Raw genomic sequence first — 20,940 nt, forward strand, 5'->3', positions numbered from 1 at the left:
GGCTGGAATAAAGCTTTAAAGGGGAAACTATGTATGGACCTCTGCCAATCTTATTTTGTGCAGATTTCTTTCAATTGATTTACAGTGTAAGGGTGCAGCTGCAAGAGTTCTTTATTTTCTTGGTATAAATTTGACAGTCTGACTAAAATTCAAGCAACCCTTGTAGTGTTGCTCTACTGTGATCTCATAAAAAACATTATTTATCATTCATTCACTTACCCTTTTTCTGTTCGGAACATAGGAACATCGGAGCAGGAGTAGGCCATTCAGCCCATCGAGCCTATTCAGCCATTCAATACGATCATGGCTGATCAACCACTTCAATGCCTTTTTCCCACACTTTGGCAAATAAGGCTGCAGTCAGATTCTTCCCTCTACGTCAACCTTTCATGACTGTTTATAATTCTGTCCTGCTTGAGCAGTTTCATCTATCTTGCCCTGCCACAAAAATTCTTGTCTATGTCAGGTGATATCCCCACATTCACCTCCTGCCAGTTGACGTTGATTCAAGAGATATGAGTTGAAGGTTTTCTTGGTTAATCCTCAGCAAATGGATGTTAGACTCCCATTCTTGTTCTGATCTCAAACTATACTGGGATTTGAGCCTATTTTCTCACAAAACCTTTCATTTGATGATCTAGTCAGGTAAATAAAGTCCATAATTTTCCTCAGGCAGACAATTAGGAAACTTCTCCGCCTCCAGATATTGTCTGCTGTCAATCTTGTTCTTGTCTTATTCTTGTTGACATTAAGAACTGCTTTTACTGCCTGGAGTAGATTCCTGATGATTTAGTTAGCATATCAATTTTCTGCCTGTGGGATGAGTGCTGTATTAGCAGCAAAATCCATAAGCTTTCATTCTCTTTCCTTGTGTTTTTCCACTCAGTCCATGGCATGTAATATCAGGAAAAAAACAACATCCCTGCCTGAAAACTGATCTATAATGAACAAGGTTGGCAGCTGACCACTTACACCATTTCTTTTCCTGAAAAAGTCAAAGATTAAGGAAAAAGACACAACAATTAAAAACTATTTTGATGACTCCCACAATGACTCAGTGAGTGACTGCATCAGCTGTGGCTCAGTGGCACTCTCCTAGCAGTCTGTTGTTCTGAATCAGAAGGTTAGAACCATAGAAAAACTACAGCACAGAAGGAGGCCATTCAGCCCATTGTGTCTGCACCGGCTGAAAAAACTAGCAACACCAACTAATCCCATCTTCCAGCACCTGGTCTGTTGCCTCGCAGGTTACAGCACTTCAGGTACATGTCCAGGTACCTTTTAAATGAATTGAGGGTTTTTGCCTCCACCACCATTCCTGTCAATGAATTCCAGACACCCACCATCCTCTGGGTGAAACATTTTTTCCTCATGTCCCCTCTAATCCTTCTACCAATCACCTTAAATCTGTGCCCCCTGGTAATTGATCTCTCCGCTAGGGGAAGCAGATCCTTCCTGTCTATCTGGGTCCCTCACAATTTTGTATACATCAATTAAGTCACTCCTCAGCCTCCTCTGTTCTAAGGAAAACAACCCTAGCTGATCCAATCTTTCCTCATAGCTGCAATTTTCAAGCCCTGGCAACATTCTTGTAAATCTCCTCTGTACTCTCTCCAGAACAATTATGTCCTTCCTGTAATATGGTGACCAGAACTGTACACAATACTCCAGCTGTGGCCTAACCAGCATTTTATACAATTCCAGCATTACATCCCTGCTTTTGTAATCCATACTTCGGCCAATAAAGGAAAGCATTCCATATGCCTTCTTCACCACTCTATCTACCTGTCCTGCCACCTTCAGGGACCTGTGGACATGCACTCCAAGGTCTTCTTCTACCCCTCTCAACATCCTCCTGCTTATTGTATATTCCCTCGCTTTGTTTGGCCTCCCCAAATGCATTACCTCACATTTCACTGGATTGAATTCCATTTGCTACTTTTCCACCCACTCAACCAAACTATTGATATCTTTCTAGAGTCTACAGCTATCCTCTTCACTATCAACTACACAACCAATTTTTGTGTCATCAGAAAATTTCCCATTATGCCTCCCACATTTAAGTCCAAATCATTAATATATACCACAAACAGCAAGAGACCCAACACTGAGCCCGAACACCACTGGAAACCGCTTTCCATTTGCAAAAACATCTGTCGACTACTACCCCTTGTTTCCTGTCCCTGAGCCAATTCTGAATCCAACCTGCCACCTTCCCCTGTATCCCATGGGCTTTCATTTTACTGACCAGTCTGCCATGCGGGATCTTGTCAAATGCCTTACCAAAATCCACGTAGACCACATCCACTGCACTACCCTTATCCACTTTCAAGGATGTTAGATGCTCTAGTACTTCCTCTCTCATTATGCTTATCGTATCTAATATTTCACACTCCTCCTCTTTTACTGCAGTGTCTGCATCAACCATCTCCTTTGTGAAGACAGAACAAAAAACTCATTAAGAACCCTGCCCACATCCTCTGCATCCATGCATAAGTTCCCTTGTACAACTCTGATAGGTCCAACCTTTCTATAGTTATCCTCTTGCTCTTAATGGCCTGATAAAACATCTTCGGGTTTTCCTTGATTTTACCTGCCAATAATTTTTCACGTCCTCGCTTTGCTTTTCTAATTTCCTTTTTTACTTTACCCCTGCACTTTCTATACTCCTCTAGGCTTTCTGAAGTATTATGTTTTTTGTGATCATCATAAACTTTCTTTTTCTGCTTTAACTTACCCTGTAAACTTCTAGATAACCAGGGGGCTCTAGATTTGGCTGTACCACCCTTTATCTTTGTGGGGACATGCCTACACTGTGCCTGTCGTATCTCGCTTTTGCATGCCTCCCACTGGTTTGCCACTGATTTTCCTTCAAGTAGCTGTATCCAGTCCACTTTCGCCAGATAACCTCCCAGTTTCGTAAAATTTGCTTCCCCCAATTTAGAACTTTTATTCCTGTTTTATCTTTGTCCTTTTGCATGATCATGCTAAAACTATTTCCAAAATGGTCACCCACTACTACTTCATCCACTTGCCCAGCTTCATTACCGAAGACTAAATCTAGAATTGCACCCCCTATCATTGGGCTTGTTATGTGCTGGCTAAAAAAGTTTTCTTGAATACAGTTCAAGAATTTTGTGCCTTCTGTGCCCTTCACATTGTTTGTATCCCAGTTGATATTAGGGTAGTTGAAATCCCCAACTAGTATTGTGCTATAGTCTTTGCAGTCAGAAATTTGCCTACATATTTGTTCTTCTATATCCCTCTCACTATTTGAGGGTCTATAATACACTCTTAGTAGTGTGGCTGCCCCTTTTTTATTTCTAAGCTCCACCCATATGGCCTCGTTTGATGATTCATTTAGCATATCATCCCTCCTCAAAGCTGTTATTGATTCCTTAACTAATAATGCTGCACCACCTCCTTTTTTATCTCCCTTTCTATCCTGCCTGAAAACTCTATATCCAGGGATGTTGAGCTGCCATTCTTGCCCCACTTTAAGCCAAATTTTCGTTATAGGAACGATATTGTGTTGCCACGTGTCTATTTGTGCCCTCAACTCATCGGCTTTATTTACTATACACCTTGCATTTCAATAAATACCCTTTAACACTGCCAAATTCCTGCGTTGCACACTTTATTAACCTTCCCTTCTTCTGTCTTTGAGACACTCGCTAAATTTCTGCCTCCCATTCCCCGCCCTGGAATTGTCCTGTCTGAAACTGCCCTCAGGTTCCCATCCCCCTGCCAAGCTAGTTTAAACCATTCCCAACAGCACTAGCAAACCTTCCTGCAAGGATATTTGTCCCAGTCCTGTTCAGGTGTAGACCGCCCGGCTTGTATAAGTCCCACCTTCCCCAGACCCAGTCCCTATGCCCCAGTAATCTGAAGCCCTCCCTCCTGCACCATCTCTCCAGCCACACATTCATCTGATGTATTCTCCTATTTCTATACTCACTAGCACGTGGCTGTGGAAGGAATCTGGACATTACCACCTTTGAGATCCTGCTTGCTATTCTCTTTCCTAACTCCCTAAACTTAGCTTGGAGGACCTCATCCCTCTTTCTTCCTATATCGTTGGTACCCATGTGGACCACGACCTCTGGCTGTGCACCCTCGCTCGCCAGAATGCTCTGCAGCTGCTTGATGATATCCATGACTCTTGCACGAGGGAGGCAACATACCATCCTGGAATCATGTCTGCGACCACAGAAACACCTATCTGATCCACTAACTATAGAATCCCCTACCACTATTGCTCTCTTGTCTTTTCTCTTCCCTCCCTGCACAGCTGAGCCACCCATGGTTCTCTGGTCATGACTGTTGCTGCACTCTCCAGAGGAGCCCTTTCTCCCATTGGTACTCAGAACTGAATACCGGTTAGAAAGTGGGATGCCCTCTGGGGACTCATGTACTACCTGCCTTGACCTTCTGGCAGCCACCCAGTCCCTCTCTGCCTGTGCCCTCTTAAGCTCTGGGGTGACTACCTCCTGGAACATTTTATCCACTTAGTTCTCTGCCTCGTGGATGCGCCACAGTGACTCCAGCCACCGCTCGAGTTCTGAAACCCGGAGCTCAAGCTTCTGCAGGCCGTGACACTTCCTGCAGATGTGGTCGTCAAGGACACATGGTGCATCCACGACTTCCCACATACCACAGGAGGAACATTCCACTTGTGAGTTCAAATTCCACTCCAAGAAACATAAGCAGAAAATCTAGCCTGCCATCCCAGTGCAGTACTGAGGTAGTGCTGCACTGTGGGAGCTGACATACTTCAGATGAGATATAAAATGGAAACCCCATCTGTCCTCTCAGCTGGACATAAAAGATCCCATGGCACTATTGCAAAGGAGTGTAGGTGAGTTCTTCTTTGTGTTTTGGCCAATATTTATTCCTCAACCAACATCGTTAAGGCATACTACTGTTTGTGGGACCTTTTGCATGCAAATTGGCTGCTGTGTTTCCTATTTTACAACAGTGACTATATTTCCAAGTACTTCGTTGGCTGTAAAATGCCTTGGGATGTTGTGAATGGCACTATATAAATGCAAGTCTTTCTTTTCTATTATTTTGCACTGCTTGTATCGAATTGGTGAATCAGGAAGATCCCAGATTCATAATACAGCAGAGAACCAAGCAGAATACAGAAAGTGCAGAGGAGAACTGAAGAACAAAGTAAGAGGGGCAATGGGCACATGAGAAAAGATTAGCCGGTAATACAAAAGGGAAGACGAAAGTCTTTTATAATTATGAAAGTGTAAAAGTATAGTCAAAGAAAAGGTAGGGTCGATTAGGGACCAATAGGGAAATATTCATATGGAGTGGACATGTCTAAAGTAGTGAATGAGAAATTTGCACCTTCTTCTTTCTTTTGGGCCTCCTTATCTCGAGAGACAATGGATACGCGCCTGGAGGTGGTCAGTGGTTTGTGAAGCAGCGCCTGGAGTGGCTATAAAGGCCAATTCTGGAGTGACAGGCTCTTCCACAGGTGCTGCAGAGAAATTTGTTTGTTGGGGCTGTTGCACAGTTGGCTCTCCCCTTGCGCCTCTGTCTTTTTTCCTGCCAACTACTAAGTCTCTTCGACTCGCCACAATTTAGCCCTGTCTTTATGGCTGCCCGCCAGCTCTGGCGAATGCTGGCAACTGACTCCCACGACTTGTGATCAATGTCACACGATTTCATGTCGCGTTTGCAGACGTCTTTATAACGGAGACATGGACGGCCGGTGGGTCTGATACCAGTGGCGAGCTCGCTGTACAATGTGTCTTTGGGGATCCTGCCATCTTCCATGCGGCTCACATGGCCGAGCCATCTCAAGCGCCGCTGACTCAGTAGTGTGTATAAGCTGGGGGTGTTGGCCGCTTCAAGGACTTCTGTGTTGGAGATATAGTCCTGCCACCTGATGCCAAGTATTCTCCGAAGGCAGCGAAGATGGAATGAATTGAGACGTCGCTCTTGGCTGGCATACGTTGTCCAGGCCTCGCTGCCGTAGAGCAAGGTACTGAGGACACAGGCCTGATACACTCGGACTTTTGTGTTCCGTGTCAGTGCGCCATTTTCCCACACTCTCTTGGCCAGTCTGGACATAGCAGTGGAAGCCTTACCCATGCGCTTGTTGATTTCTGCATCTAGAGACTGGTTACTGGTGATAGTTGAGCCTAGGTAGGTGAACTCTTGAACCACTTCCAAAGCGTGGTCGCCAATATTGATGGATGGAGCATTTCTGACATCCTGCCCCATGATGTTCGTTTTCTTGAGGCTGATGGTTAGGCCAAATTCATTGCAGGCAGACGCAAACCTGTCGATGAGACTCTGCAGGCATTCTTCAGTGTGAGATGTTAAAGCAGCATCGTCAGCAAAGAGGAGTTCTCTGATGAGGACTTTCCGTACTTTGGACTTCGCTCTTAGACGGGCAGGGTTGAACAACCTGCCCCCTGATCTTGTGTGGAGGAAAATTCCTTCTTCAGAGGATTTGAACGCATGTGAAAGCAGCAGGGAGAAGAAAATCCCAAAAAGTGTGGGTGCGAGAACACAGCCCTGTTTCACACCACTCAGGATAGGAAAGGGCTCTGATGAGGAGCCACCATGTTGAATTGTGCCTTTCATATTGTCATGGAATGAGGTGATGATACTTAGTAGCTTTGGTGGACATCCAATCTTTTCTAGTAGTCTGAAGAGACCACGTCTGCTGACGAGGTCAAAGGCTTTGGTGAGATCAATGAAAGCAATGTAGAGGGGCATCTGTTGTTCACGGCATTTCTCCTGTATCTGACGAAGGGAGAACAGCATGTCAATAGTCGATCTCTCTGCACGAAAGCCACACTGTGCCTCAGGGTAGACGCGCTCGGCCAGCTTCTGGAGCCTGTTCAGAGCGACTCGAGCAAAGACTTTCCCCACTATGCTGAGCAGGGAGATTCCACGGTAGTTGTTGCAGTCACCGCGGTCACCTTTGTTTTTATAGAGGGTGATGATGTTGGCATCGCGCATGTCCTGGGGTACTGCTCCCTCGTCCCAGCACAGGCATAGCAGTTCATGTAGTGCTGAGAGTATAGCAGGCTTGGCACTCTTGATTATTTCAGGGGTAATGCTGTCCTTCCCAGGGGCTTTTCCGCTGGCTAGGGAATCAATGGCATCACTGAGTTCCGATTTGGTTGGCTGTATGTCCAGCTCATCCATGACTGGTAGGGGCTGGGCTGCATTGAGGGCAGTCTCAGTGACAGCATTCTCCCTGGAGTACAGTTCTAGGTAGTGCTCAACCCAGCGGTCCATTTGTTTGCGTTGGTCAGTGATTATGTCCCCTTCACAAAAGAAGAGGATGCTGTCAATTACATAGTAAAGCAGGAGGGGGTACAGAAATTGGATAGGATAAAAATAGATAAAAAGGGGGTATTTAAAAGTTGGCAGCACTCAACGTTGAAAAGTCGCGTGGTCCGGATAAGAAGCATCTTACATTGCTGTGGGGAGCGAGGGTGAGATAGTGGAGGCTCTGATCATAATCTTTCAATCCTCCTTGGAGATGAGAGTGGTACCAGAGGACTAGAGGGTTACAAGTGTTCCACCCCTGTTCAAAAACATGGAGAAGAATAAACATCCATTGTGGGAAAACTTCTAGGAATTAAGGCAGCATGGTTACAGAATTGGTTTAAAGACAGAAAGCAGAGATTAGTGGTGAGCAATTGTTTTTCAGACCGGAGAGATGGATTCAATGATGTTCCCCAGGAGCTGGTATTAGGACCACTTCTGTTTTTGATATTTATTACTGACCTGGTCTGAGGTATAGAAGGTACAATTTCAAAGTTTCCAGATGACACAAAACTTGCAAATGTAGTAAACAGTGAGGAGGATAGTAGTAGACTTCTGGAGTATGTAGACAAACTGGTGAAATGGGATGCACCTTGAAGATTAAATTTGATGCAGAGAAATGTGAAGAGATCCATTTTGGAAAGAAGAATGCAGAGAGACAATATAAACTAAATGGTACAATTTTACAGTGGGTGCAGTAACAGAGAGACCTGGAGTTCACATACTCAAATCTTTGAAGGTGGCAGGGCAAACTGATAAAGTTATTAAAAAGACATATGGGATCCTTGGTTTTATAAATAGCAGCATAGAGTACAAAAGCAAGGAAGTTATGCTGAAACTTTATAAGTCACTGTGTTGGCCTCAGATAGAGTATTATGTCCAATCTGGACACCACACTTTAGGAATGATGTCACAGCCATCAAATAGGTGCAAATGAGATTTATCAGAATGATATTCTGGAAGAGCGACTTCAGTTACGTCAGAAACTAAAGAAGCTGAGATTGCTCTCCTTAGAGCATAGAATGTAAAGGAGAAACTTAATGGAGACATTTAAAATTTTGGGGGTATTTAATAGAATGGATAGGGAGAAATTTTTTCCACTGGCAGAAGGGTTAGTAACCAGAGGGCACAGATTTACGATAATTGACAAAAGAACCAGAGCAGAGATGGGAGATTTTTTTTAACACTGCAAGTTGCTATGATCTGGAATGTATTACCTTAAAGGATAGAGGAAGCAGATTCAATAGTAAATTTGAAATGGAGTTGGATAGATACTTAAAAAGGAAATGTTTGCAGGGCTATGCAGGAAAAGTAATGGTGTGAAACTAATTGGACAGCTCTTCAAAGAGCCACCATGGGCATATAGCACTGAATGTCCTTCTGTATGGTAAGATGCTATGATTCAGTACCTGGTCTATGCTGAGTTAGTGAGATGTTTTGGAATATTTACAATGGGGCTCAGTATCCCTGGATTAAAGAGATGTATAATCAACCAGTTTCCTACTTTGGTTACTATCCAGTAACTGTACTGGAAAACATACACATGTTGATACTGGTGAGGATGGTATCAGGTTCATCGTCAATACTTCAGAGGCCCACTTTGTGGAATGAGCTCCACGCACTCACTGTGTAGCTTCATATATGAAGAGTATCTATTTGGTGATCTAGTGGAAGGCAGTTGGCATCTATGGAATTGTATTCCAACATAAGTCACCACCTTCAGGAAAGGAACAGAGAAAACTGGTTGGGGTCGGGGTGTGGGGAGGAGGGTAGGAATACAATGTTTATCATTGTTAAAAATGCACAGTAGTGTTCAAAGGACTGTCCTTAACTCAGCACAGCAAGGTTTCAGCTCTACTCGAGAGTTCCACATGGTGGGCATCAAATCGAATATGTAGAGAATAATAAATACTAGAGAATTGTGATGGAATTTGCTTGGAGCACAGGGTCAACTGAAGTATGTGGGGACTGTGATAGTGCCTGTTGCTGCTATAGTTGAACGGATATTCCATATATTAGACTGACTCTCACAGAGAGGTTGTTGTGAATCAGAAAATAAAGCACTGGGTTAAAACAATAGCATGCTCTTAACAGAAGTCACCATTACAGGAGTGATTATAAGGCAGTAATTTCATAGCAGGGTTCATGTGACAATATAAACTACGAGAATAAACCTGAGGCTGTGTTTAACCAACATATGAATTGTAGAGTTAGACTACACCCTTGAAATCACTCTAGTATCTTGCTTTCTTTTAATAAAATGCGCACACTGTGAAATTCAGGGAGTTCTTTCTATTCAATTTTGTTTTGCATTGAAAGTCAACATGCTTTTTCTAGTTGATGAGAACATAATGACGTTACCACTGTGTCAACAGTTGGTCACCAGGAAATGAACAGAGAATAATGTGTAACTAGGAGATATTACCAGTCTGTAATCTCTTTGAAGGTTTAGATGATGGCACAAATTGTTCAAGCAAAGCACACACACACACACACACACATACAGCTGCATTGGCCAGAACTGATTCCTGTGTCAGGATTACTGGGCTGGATTTTATGGGCCCCCTTGAGGTGAAGGACGGCCATAGAATCGCGACGGGTGGCGGGGGGCAGAGGGCCCATTGCTGCCCCATCACCAAGTGATCTTGCCGGGGCGGGATAGGCATTAGCATTTGACTGAGTATGGCATCAAGGAGCCCTAGCAAAACTGGAGTCAATGGGAATTGGGGGGAAACTCTCTGCTGGTTGAAGTCATACCTAGCGCAAAGATAGATGGTTGTGGTTATTGGAGGTCAATCACTGCAGGAGTTCCTCAGGGCAGTGTTCTTGGCCCAAACATCTTCAGCTGTTTCATCAATGACCTTCTCTCCATCATAAGGTCAGAAGTGAGGATGTTCGCTGATGATTGCACAATGTTCAGCACCATTTGTGACTCCTCAGCTGCTGAAGTAGCCCATGTTCATATGTAGCAAGACCTGGACAACATCCAGGCTTGGGCTGTTAAGTGGCCAAGTGCCAGGAAATGACCATCTCAAACAAGAGAGAATCTAACCATCTCCCCTTGACGTTCAATGGAGTACCATCGTTGAATTCCCCCCACTATCAACATCCTGGGGATCACCACTGACCACAAACTGAACTGGACCAGCCACATAAATGCTGTGGCTACAAGAGCAGGTCAGAGGCTGGGAATTCTGTGGCAAGTAACTCAAAGCCTGTCCATCATCTACAAGGCACATGTCAGGAGTGTGATGGAATACTCTCCACTTGCCTGAAAGGGTGCAGCTCCAACAACACTCAAGAAGCACGACACCATCCGGGACAAAGCAGCCACTTGACTGGCACCCCATCCACCACCTGCAACATTCACTCCCTCCATCACCAACTCACAGTTGCAGCAGTGTGTACCATCTACAAGATGCACTACAGCAACTCACCAAGGCTCCTTCAAAACACCTTCCAAACCCACGACCTCTACCACCTAAAAGGACAAGGACAGCAGATGCATGGGAGCACCACTACCTGCAAGTTCCCCTCCAAGCCACACACCATTCTGACTTGGAACTATATCGCCATTCCTTCACTGTTGCTGGGTCAAAATCCTGGAACTCCCTTCCTAACAGCACTGTTAGTGTGCCTACACTCCAAAGACTGCAGCAGTTCAAGATGGCAGCTCACCACTACCTTCTCAAGGGCAATTCGGGATGGGCAATAAATGCTGGCCTAGCCAGCGACGTCCACATCCCCCGAATGAATCAATAATAAAAAAAGTCCTGCACCTGCCTTGGAGATCTGGATTTAATACAAGTGCCAGAAAGTCATGCTCCGGGTCCTGCTTGGGATTGTGTAACACCAAAAAGAGCAAATGTTTATGGGTCCAGCAAAAACATTCCTGTGCAGGCTAGGGCTGGAGCACTGTGAGGGAAAGAGAGGGGCCAGCTGGGTTCCAGCTGATAGAGTTTTGAAGGTGAAGCAGGATGGTTTTTTACTTAACCAAGGCAGGTTAGGAATTTCAATGTTCTGTTTCCATTCAAACAAAGCCAGGTAACAAGAGGCCTAGGAATTGGAAATCTGAAGCTGGAGTCATAGCAGAGATCATCAGCGTCTGCTGCCTTAAGTTTCCTGTCTGACTTCATTCTTGGAGGCAATCTGTGAGTGCAGTGGGAGAGGTTCAGAGCATTGATCAGTTGTAACTTACAAAAAAATAGTGATTTGAGAGATACACCTGAGCCACTGTTGAAAGCAAATTTCAGGAAAATCAGCAGTTTGAGATCAGTATCTCCTTGTCCACTTTTCCAGATTATAATCAGTGCAATTCCCAACTGCACTCATCAACGGCCTACCTGATGCTGCGACTGCCCCATGTTGGAACAGTGCTGGGCCAGAGTTCTTATGGTAATTATGTCAGATCAAGAATTCCTATCCACAGCAGAGTTCCATCCACTGAAGCAGCATCACAGAATCACAGAACTGTTACAGCACAGAAAGAGGCCATTCGGCCTGTCATGTCTGCACCATCAGATAGCATCAGATAGGAGCAAGTAGTGCTTGGGGTTTCACAGAATACTGATCACAATATGCAGAAATCACTGACCATTGGAAAGGTGTGTTCATGAATAAAGAGAGGAATAAAATCAGCAAACAAGTCAATTTACATTATTCTTATTCACTGGCCGTAAGGGGCAGATGAGAAGGTGTCTGCATCAGCTGGAGATGGAGGGTGAAGAGTTCTAGCATAAACTAGACAGTGGAGGAGGAGGACAAAAGTGCCAACTTGAACTGAGAGGGTGGCGGAGGAGGAGACAGTGTCAGCATGAAGAGGAAAAGGAGGGAGAAGAGTGTCAGTGTGAACTGAGGGGGTCGAGTGAGAAGAGTGCCTGCGTGCAGGAAGAATGAATCAGTTTTCAATATGTACCACTGTTTTCAAAAGGAATTAAATTCTGCAGAAACACTATTAATGCATACAATGCTGACCTTAATGATGACTCATGTAACAGAGGCTAACCCATCTGTGCTGAAAACTTCAAGGTTTTTCCCTTCCTTGAAAGTGAGTATCACATGAATTGAATGGTTACTGCTGTTTACATGTTCCCATACTGAGTCTGTGCTTGTTTTTCTCTGTATTATGTGCCTAGGCAAGCATAAGGTACAGAGGGATCTGGGTTTCTTCACACATGAATCACAAAAAATTAGTGTGCAAGTACAGCAAGTAATTAGGAGGGTAAATGAAATGTTGGCCTTTATTGCAAGGCGGGTGGAGTATAAAAGTAGGGAAATCTTGCTACAACTATACAGGGCATTGGTGAGACTGCACCGAGAGTACTGCATACAGTTTTGGTCTGCTATCTTAAGGAAGGATATACTTGCATTGGAAGCAGTTCAGAGAAGGTTCAATCGGCTGATTCTTGGGATGAAGGTGTTATCTTATGGTGAAAGGTTGAGCAGATTGGGCCTATGTTTATTGGAGTTTAGAAGAATGAGAGATGATCTTCTCGAAACATATAAGATTCTGAGGGGGCTTTACAGAGTATTTGCTGAGAGGATGTTTTCCCCCATGGGGGAATTGAGAACTAGGGGCCACAGTTTCAAAATAAGGGGTCTCCCATTTAAGACAGAGATGAGGAGGAATTTCTTCTCTCAGAGGGTCGTTAATCTTAGGAATTCTCTTCCCCAGAGAGCAGTGGAGGCTGGATCATTGAATATATTCAAGGCTGAGTTAGGCAGATTTTTGATCTACAAGGGAGTCAAGGGTTACGGGGGGCAGACAGGAATGTGGAGTTAAGGCCACAATCAGATCAGCCATGAGTTTATTGAATGGCAGAGCAGGCTTGAGATGCCAAATGACCTACTCTTGCTCCTTATGATAACAATAATGGCAACTTATGTGAGGTACCGGAGGGCTATTGGTGGCCGTGGAACTATATGCTATCAAGAAACAGCATCTCCAGGAGAGGTAAGAAATAGGGAGATAGGAAAAATTGGGGGAAAATATATTTCATTGTTTGGAACAAATCAAATTGCATACCTCAGGATTCCAGGTTGTAACATGCAGAGCAGGTCATTTGCAGTGACATGATATAAATGGGCAACTTGAAGGAATGTAATGGAAGGTTTTATGCTCCAGTGGAGCATGTGCACAGGAGTTAAGTAAGCTGTGGTGCTGAGCTTGAACACCAGAAATGTGCTGAGAATGTATCACCAGATGTTTTCTCACAGGGCAATACTAGGGCTCAAAAGACTCACACAGCAGGAGCACACAAGCCTCAGTGAAAGTATATGAATTAAGACAGGGCTTCCCTCTGTCTTATTTTTCAATAGTTTCTCCCACAACACAATGTCAATACTCTCTGCATATTTAAAATAGATGCATCTGCAAAATGACTTCCTGGCCTTCAGAACTTGAGTGCTAAAAGGTATTTGTTCCCTGGTTTCATGAGTGACACTAAAATTACATCTTTCATTTACTTTTTGATTTGATATTTTAGGTGCTTTTTAAACCTGTCATTTACTTTTAACTGCACACATTTGTTTAACTTGTACTTGCTGGCCAGATATTTTGCATCACCATTCGACTTCCTTCAAATTAGCTGATTACATAACATTGGGGTCAATCAGTTCACCATATTATTGGTAAGTTTTCTTCAGAAAATATGCAAAAAAACTGATATTGCATTGGTAGCATAAAATCTTCTCAGAAAACACCATTACAGTGGGTTATGTTTCTGTTTATCTCTATGTATGCTTAGAGGTTCTTGCTTCTTTCTTTACAAATTATGACCAGGTGCAAAAGGTGTGTAGGGGTCTTTTTCAGCCTTCACCTGGTCTTATTGCAACAGGATTTAATTTTAAACACACTGTGTTTTGAGCTCCCCCTTGATGATTCCTTGTTCACCACTTTCCAATTACAAGGCATAAATGAGCATAAACAGGCTTTCTTAGGTTTAAAGACGAAAACTGAAATTTACTAAAACTTAAATTTAAACACTAATTCGGTTAAAGCCTACGGATACATGCTGCGCCCTGCTCGCGTGCATACCCGATACGCACATGCAAATAGAGACAGAAAAGAGCTGAAGAAAAATAAAGTGGAGAGGTTTGAGGCAATATCAGAAGAGTTTCTTGTTACTGTGCTTCAAGCTCACTGTAGTCCTTTTGTAGGTAGTTCTTGCTTGTAGGTAAACCTTGCTGTTCATTGGGGCCCAGTATTCTTCTTAAATCTTGTTCACTGTAGGAGACTTTTTTCTCTTGGGGTTCATATGTCTTCAAAGGTTTCCGACGCTGGTGAGAGCGAGATGAGAGCAGACAGGAGAGAGGTCTTTTCAGTCCAGGAGCAAACAGCTTTCTGAGTTTTAAAAGCTCAAATTCGAAAAAACTCCAACAGCCAGTTAGTCATGTGACTAAACTGGCCTGATGACATCTGTTTGTGTATTCGGCCATCTTAGTAGTTAAACTGGAATGTTAGCCTCTCCACCTTCAATATCTGGTCATAAAAAGTCTATTATGGATTAAATTGGAGCAGGGATTGGCCCCTTTGTCCTTTCCAAGTACTGTCTGTTACTACGCAATTGTCTTTCCAGTCAAGGGTCTGGTGTTTTTTTTAAAAAACAAGTTCTTTCTTTACTCCAGTAACAGTTTAAAAATCAATGTTCACGTGGCGAAATTAATGTGTCTCATTCTTGGCAGGTGGGGGCCTGCATGACACAAATACACAGGGGGATCTTTCAAGTGTTACTAAAATCTCTGCCTGTTACCACCAGGTTGTAAGTTTTAAGACAGGCAGAAACAGAACTTCAGTCGAATTTCCTGCTGTCTGTATTGTCCAAACTGGGGCAAGGTATCACTGTGCACTATGTTCAGTAAAAGCGTAAACTTATGCTCCGATTTTAACCTAACATGTATGGCGGGGATGGATGCTCATTTTATGGCCCATCTGATGTGACTTTACATTGAACTCAGTGCAGCTCTATTCTTTGTAAACATATATAAGAGTCTAATACACATAGCACAGTGAGGAACTCTCCCTTCAACCACCCATCTCCCCATCAGGTTTATTTACAGGCGGAGCGAATGTGAAAAATGTTGGTTTCTGTTGTGTGTACACAAAGTAACATTGTCCGTTACCACAGAGTGGAAAATTATCACTTGTCGAGTGCTTATTTCTGGTAGTTAAGAAAGTGATTGCTGCTGAACTTTAATTGAATCTGAGGGTAAATATTCCAGTAGTGCTGTTGCACTGAGTAAAGCTTCCAGTTGCCACTTTGACTCTGTCATAACCCTGTTTTTAAATTCTGGGCATAAGGTCATTACCATATTAGGGCTGAGCACACGTATCAGTAGCAGCGCTCACAGGGACGCCCACCCAGTGCAGCAGGCGATAGTCAGAGAAGCTCCTTACTGCTCCAGCAGGACTCTAAAAAACTTTGCTGCAATAGGCTTCCTCCATAAACTGCTGCATGGAAGGTTCGCCATAATTGGAATGGTAGTCAATGTGATTCAGCAATGTGGCGGAAACATGGGTTCTGCCCCAAATCCCAGTTCCCCAGACATTCACTCTCCAGATTTTCACCCCAAGGAAGATCACAATTTCCAGGTTCTTATTTTTCCACTTGCAGGAAAAAACATCCATTAATAAAACTTTTGTGCATTTTGGGAGATGATTTGGGAGACGTTGAATATTTTTCTAAAAAAATGGAAAATCCACCAGAAGTGACTTCCCAGCAACAACTTGAGAGATTCTCCCTTGACAGTGTTCTCTTGACCGTCAGTACATGAGGTATTAACCAAATATTTTGATAGAAAATGGTAGAAGTTACAATATTAACAGGTGTTAAGAAACTCGAATGGTAATTTTTAAAGAAAATCTCAATGTTTAATGACAATTCCAACCCTCTCAGTCTTTTACATATTAAAACTGCTTCCCTCCTTCACATTTTCTGCATGGTATTTAAAACTGTAATCTGCTCCACCTCCTCTACCTCCTCCTCCTTTACCTTTTAACCCTGGATGATATTGTGCATTGAAGTTAATGTTGTCTTGGAAACAGAGATAAGGATCTAGAGTTTAAAATAGAATTGACTACAATGCGCGCACATTTATTTTGCTCCATGTGAATCTAGTTGCCTATCCTGAATTCTGGTATATAAGAAGTTTAGAATGTCCATACTTTTTTTTCTTCACCACATTACAGCAACAACACTGGGATTGGTGCTTCATGCATCACTTCTTAAGGGCCTGATTTGTACAGGGAGAAGAGAGGTCAATATGGACAGTAGCAACATGAATACGAAATTGGCTGAGTGACAGGAAACAAAGAGTAATAGTTAATGGATGTTTTTCGAACTGGAGGAAGGTTTGTAATGGAGTTCCCCAAAACTCTGTCTTAGGACCCTTGCTGTTCCTGATAGATATTAATGACCTAGACCTTGGGGCATAATTTCAAAATTTGCTGATGATACGAAACTTGGAAACATTGTGAACTATGAGGAGGATAGTGTAGAACTTCAAAAGGACATAGACAGGTTGGTGGAATGGGCAGACAGGTGGCAGATGAAGTTCAATGCTGAGAAATGTGAAGTGATACATTTTAGTAGGAAGAACGTGGAGAGACAATATAAAATAAAGGGAACAATTCTAAAGGGGGTGCAGGAGCAGAGGGAGCTGGGGCTATATGTGCATAAGTCATTGAAGGAGACAGAACAGGTTGAGAGAGCAGTTAATAAAACATACAGTATCCTGGGCTTTATTAATAGGGGCATTGAGTACAAGAGCAAGGGGGTTATGTTGAACTTGTATAAGACACTAGTTCGGCCTCAGCTGGAGTATGGCATCCAGTTCTCGGCGCCGCACTTTAGGAGAGATGTGAAGGCATTGGAGAGAATGCAGAAAAGATTCACAAGAATGCTTCCAAGGATGAGGAACTTCAGTTATGTGGATAGATTGGAGAGGTTAGGACTCTTTTCTTTGGAGATTTGATAGAAGTATCTTGAGGGGTATGGATAAAGTAAATAGGGAAAAATTGTTTCCATTGGTGGAGGGATTGAGAACAAGAGGGCACAGATTAAGGTAATTGGCAAAAGAAGCAATAGCGACATGAGAAAAAACTTTTTCACGCAGTGTCTAGTTTGGATCTGGAATTCAGTGCCTGAGAGTGTAATGGAGGCAGGCTCAATTGGTGTATTCAAGATGGAATTGGATTATTATCTGAAAAGGAAGAATGTGCAGGGTAACCAGGAGAAGGCTGGGGTGTGGCACGAGGTAAATTGCTCTTTCAGAGAGCCGGCGCAGACACAATAGGCCGAATGGCCTTCTTCTGTGCTGTGAGAATTCTGTGAATAGAAATAACTGATTTTTATTTTCCAAACAAAGCGTATTGGTATGCCAGATATATTTTAGCTATTTCCAGATAGCCCAGTCAATGGTCCAAAATGGAATAGATTTCAGCAGTAAATCCAAAAACATCACTAGCGCACACATCTTCTATTTAACCATTGGTAAAAATGGTGTCACTTTGGTTCAGTTGGTGGCATTCTCACCTCTAAGTCAGAGGTCTATGTGTTCAAGCCTCACTCTGGAATGTAACTCATTTACTAGCCTGACTCTAGTGCAGTACTGAGATAGGTGATATCTTTCATATATGTTAATGTGTGATCATGTTCAATTAAATAATAAAAATCCCATAGCACTATTTGAAGGGCAGAGAGGTGTCCTGGCCAACATTCCTCCCCTCAACTAACACCATACTTGTCTTTGTTGTTTATGGGATCTTGCTATGTACAAAATGATTGCTTTGAGCTATTTCTAAATGAGGTGATTAGGTGCTATATAAATACAAATCTTTCTTTCTAAATACTTACTTCATCATATTGAATGTGATATCATCATCTATAAGAATGATTTGCTCTAGTGGCATTATGAACAAACGTTCACCATCTCTAGTGGCATTATGAACAAACATGGAAAGGTTTCCTCCGATTGGTATTTCTGAGGGAGTTACAAATTTGGCACCATTTCACTAGAAGTAGCAACCAGTGTTCCATGATAATGTGATAGTGCTCAGGACAAACCATCCCCACTGGTGTTAGCAATCTCTCCGAACAATAAATGGCTGCTCTCAGTAAGTGGACAATAGACTCATAGAGTCATTTAAAGCACAGAAGGAGGTTATTCGGCCCATCAAGTTGATGCCGGCTCTCCACGAAGCTATGCTGTCAGTCTCACTCCCTGGCTCAAATCCTCGTAGTCCTGCAATGTCTATTTCTCTCAGTCATTGATTGTCCCCGTTTCCACTACACTTGTGGGCAGCAAGTTCCAGGTCATTATCACCTACTGCATAAACAAGTGCTTCCTCATTTCCCCCCTGATCTTTTGCCCAAAACCTTCAATCTGTGACCCCTTGTCCTGTACCATTTCTTAAGTGGAACAGCTTTTCCTTGTCTAACTTATCTAAGCCTGTCATAATCTTGTACACTTCTACTAACTCTCCCCTCAATCGCCTTTGTTCTCAGGAGAACAAATCCAACTTTTCCAGCCTAACCTTGTAACTAAAATCCTCCATCCCTGGAACCATTCTGGTGAATCTCCTCTGCACCCTCTCAAGGACCCTCACATCCTTCCTGAAGTGTGGCAACCAGAACAGGATACAATACTCCAGTTGTGGCTTAACCAGAGCTTTATAAAGGTTCAGCATTACTTCCCTGCTTTTGTACTCAATGCCTCTATTTATGAAGCTCAACAACCCATATGCTTTACTAACCACTCTCTCAATATATCCTGCTACCTTCAAAGATCCCTGCACATGCATCCCCAGGTCCCTCTGTTCCTGCACACTGTTTAAAACTGTGGCGTTAAGTATATATTGCCTCTCCCCATTCCTTCTGCCAAAATGCATCACCTCACATTTGTCAGTATTAAAGTCCATCTGCCACCTCTCTGCCCATTCTGCTAGCCTATCTATGTCCTGTTGCAGGTGGTTCATATCACCCTTGCTGTTTGCCGCACTTCCAAGTTTGGTGTCGTCAGTAAATTTTGAGATTCTACTCTGTATTCTAAGATACAAGTCATTTATCTATATCAAAAAAAGCAGTGGTCCCAGCACTGACCCTTGGGGAACACCACAGTCTACCATCCTCCAGTCTTAAACACAACCATTTACTACGACTCACTGTTTCCTGTCCTTAAGCCAATTTTTTTATCCAATTGGACACTGACCCTCCTATTTCATGAGCTTCAATTTTGTTAACCAACCTTTTATGTGGCACCTTATCAAATGCTTTCTCAAAATCCATATAAACAACATCCACCGCATTCCCTTCATCAATCGTCTGTTACTTTATCAAAAAATTCAACTAGATTGGTCAAGCATGATCTGCCATTTACAAATCCATGCTGGCTATCCTTAATTAACTCAAACCTCTCTAAGTGTCCATTGATATTTTCCTTGTCTATTGTTTCTAAAGCCTTACCCAACACTGATGTTAAACTAACTGGCCTGTAATTGCTAGGACTATCCTTATACCCTTTCTTGAATGAGGGTTTGCTACTCTTCAATTCTCTGGCACTGCCCCCGTCTCCAGGAATGTTCACTTTTGAGAGATGTTATTACTGTAAAAAAAATTGATAAAATTAATTTGTGATGGGAAACAAATACAGTAGGACTGTTCTGTGTGTCAAAGGTTGGGCACTAAAGTCTCCACGTTACTCCGTGGTTACTCAGTGGGAAGTCTGTGGAGCAGGTGGAGAAATCTACACAGTGAAGCCGAACACATCCAATGAAGAGAGCCATGTTTGAATAAAAAATAGAAACTCTTGCTTGAATAGCCCTTTCGTTGCCATATACATGCTGGTTGATTTGGAATTGTACGTATTCCTTCCAAACAGCCTTTAGCTATAAAATATTTCATTTCTAAATTATAAGTACTGAGCTTTGCCAGAAAACTGAGCAAGACTGTGTGGAGAAAAATCTAACGGAACAGTTCCACATTCTCCGTGCCCTCTGACAACAGCTCAGGCACCTTCCACCGGACAAGATCAGTTGTACAATCACCTAAATGTGGCTGGAAATATTATAATGAGAGTAAAATGATGCAAATATATTCAATGTATTTACTGTCATTTGCACGCTAACAATGCTGAGCTCAAGGAACATGTGTGTTGCTATGAAAATCAACGTATTTCAAAATAGGCCATTTTTTTAAGGTGTATTGTGATGTTTCAGTTGGCACTGCGGGCCCACTTCAGAACCATTTCTTTCCACTGTAAATGGCCTCCACACTGACCCAAAATATTTAAATGCTACTGGCCCTGGTCAGGACACAGCCATTTTGAAAGTTATGTACAGCTACTGCACGCCCCATGTATCTACTTATATTTACACGTCAGGTCATTCTTCAGTTGTCAACATTGGGGCAGTGTCAATTTTTTGACGCTGTTCGCCAATATTGACTCATTTTCTAGGTTGGCATACATGAACAGATATTATTTCGTGAATCGATATCTTCCTTTTTTAATAATAAAGGTTACATTTAATTTTCAATAGCGCCCCAAGATGTTTAAAGGTATACATAGATATCTCAATGGTTCAGGTGATAGTGCACTATCCACTGTAGAACTGGAGCCATAGAGAGTAGGAACATCCCAGGT

Source organism: Heterodontus francisci, chromosome 4, assembly GCF_036365525.1.
Source record: "Heterodontus francisci isolate sHetFra1 chromosome 4, sHetFra1.hap1, whole genome shotgun sequence".
NCBI lineage: Eukaryota > Metazoa > Chordata > Chondrichthyes > Heterodontiformes > Heterodontidae > Heterodontus > Heterodontus francisci.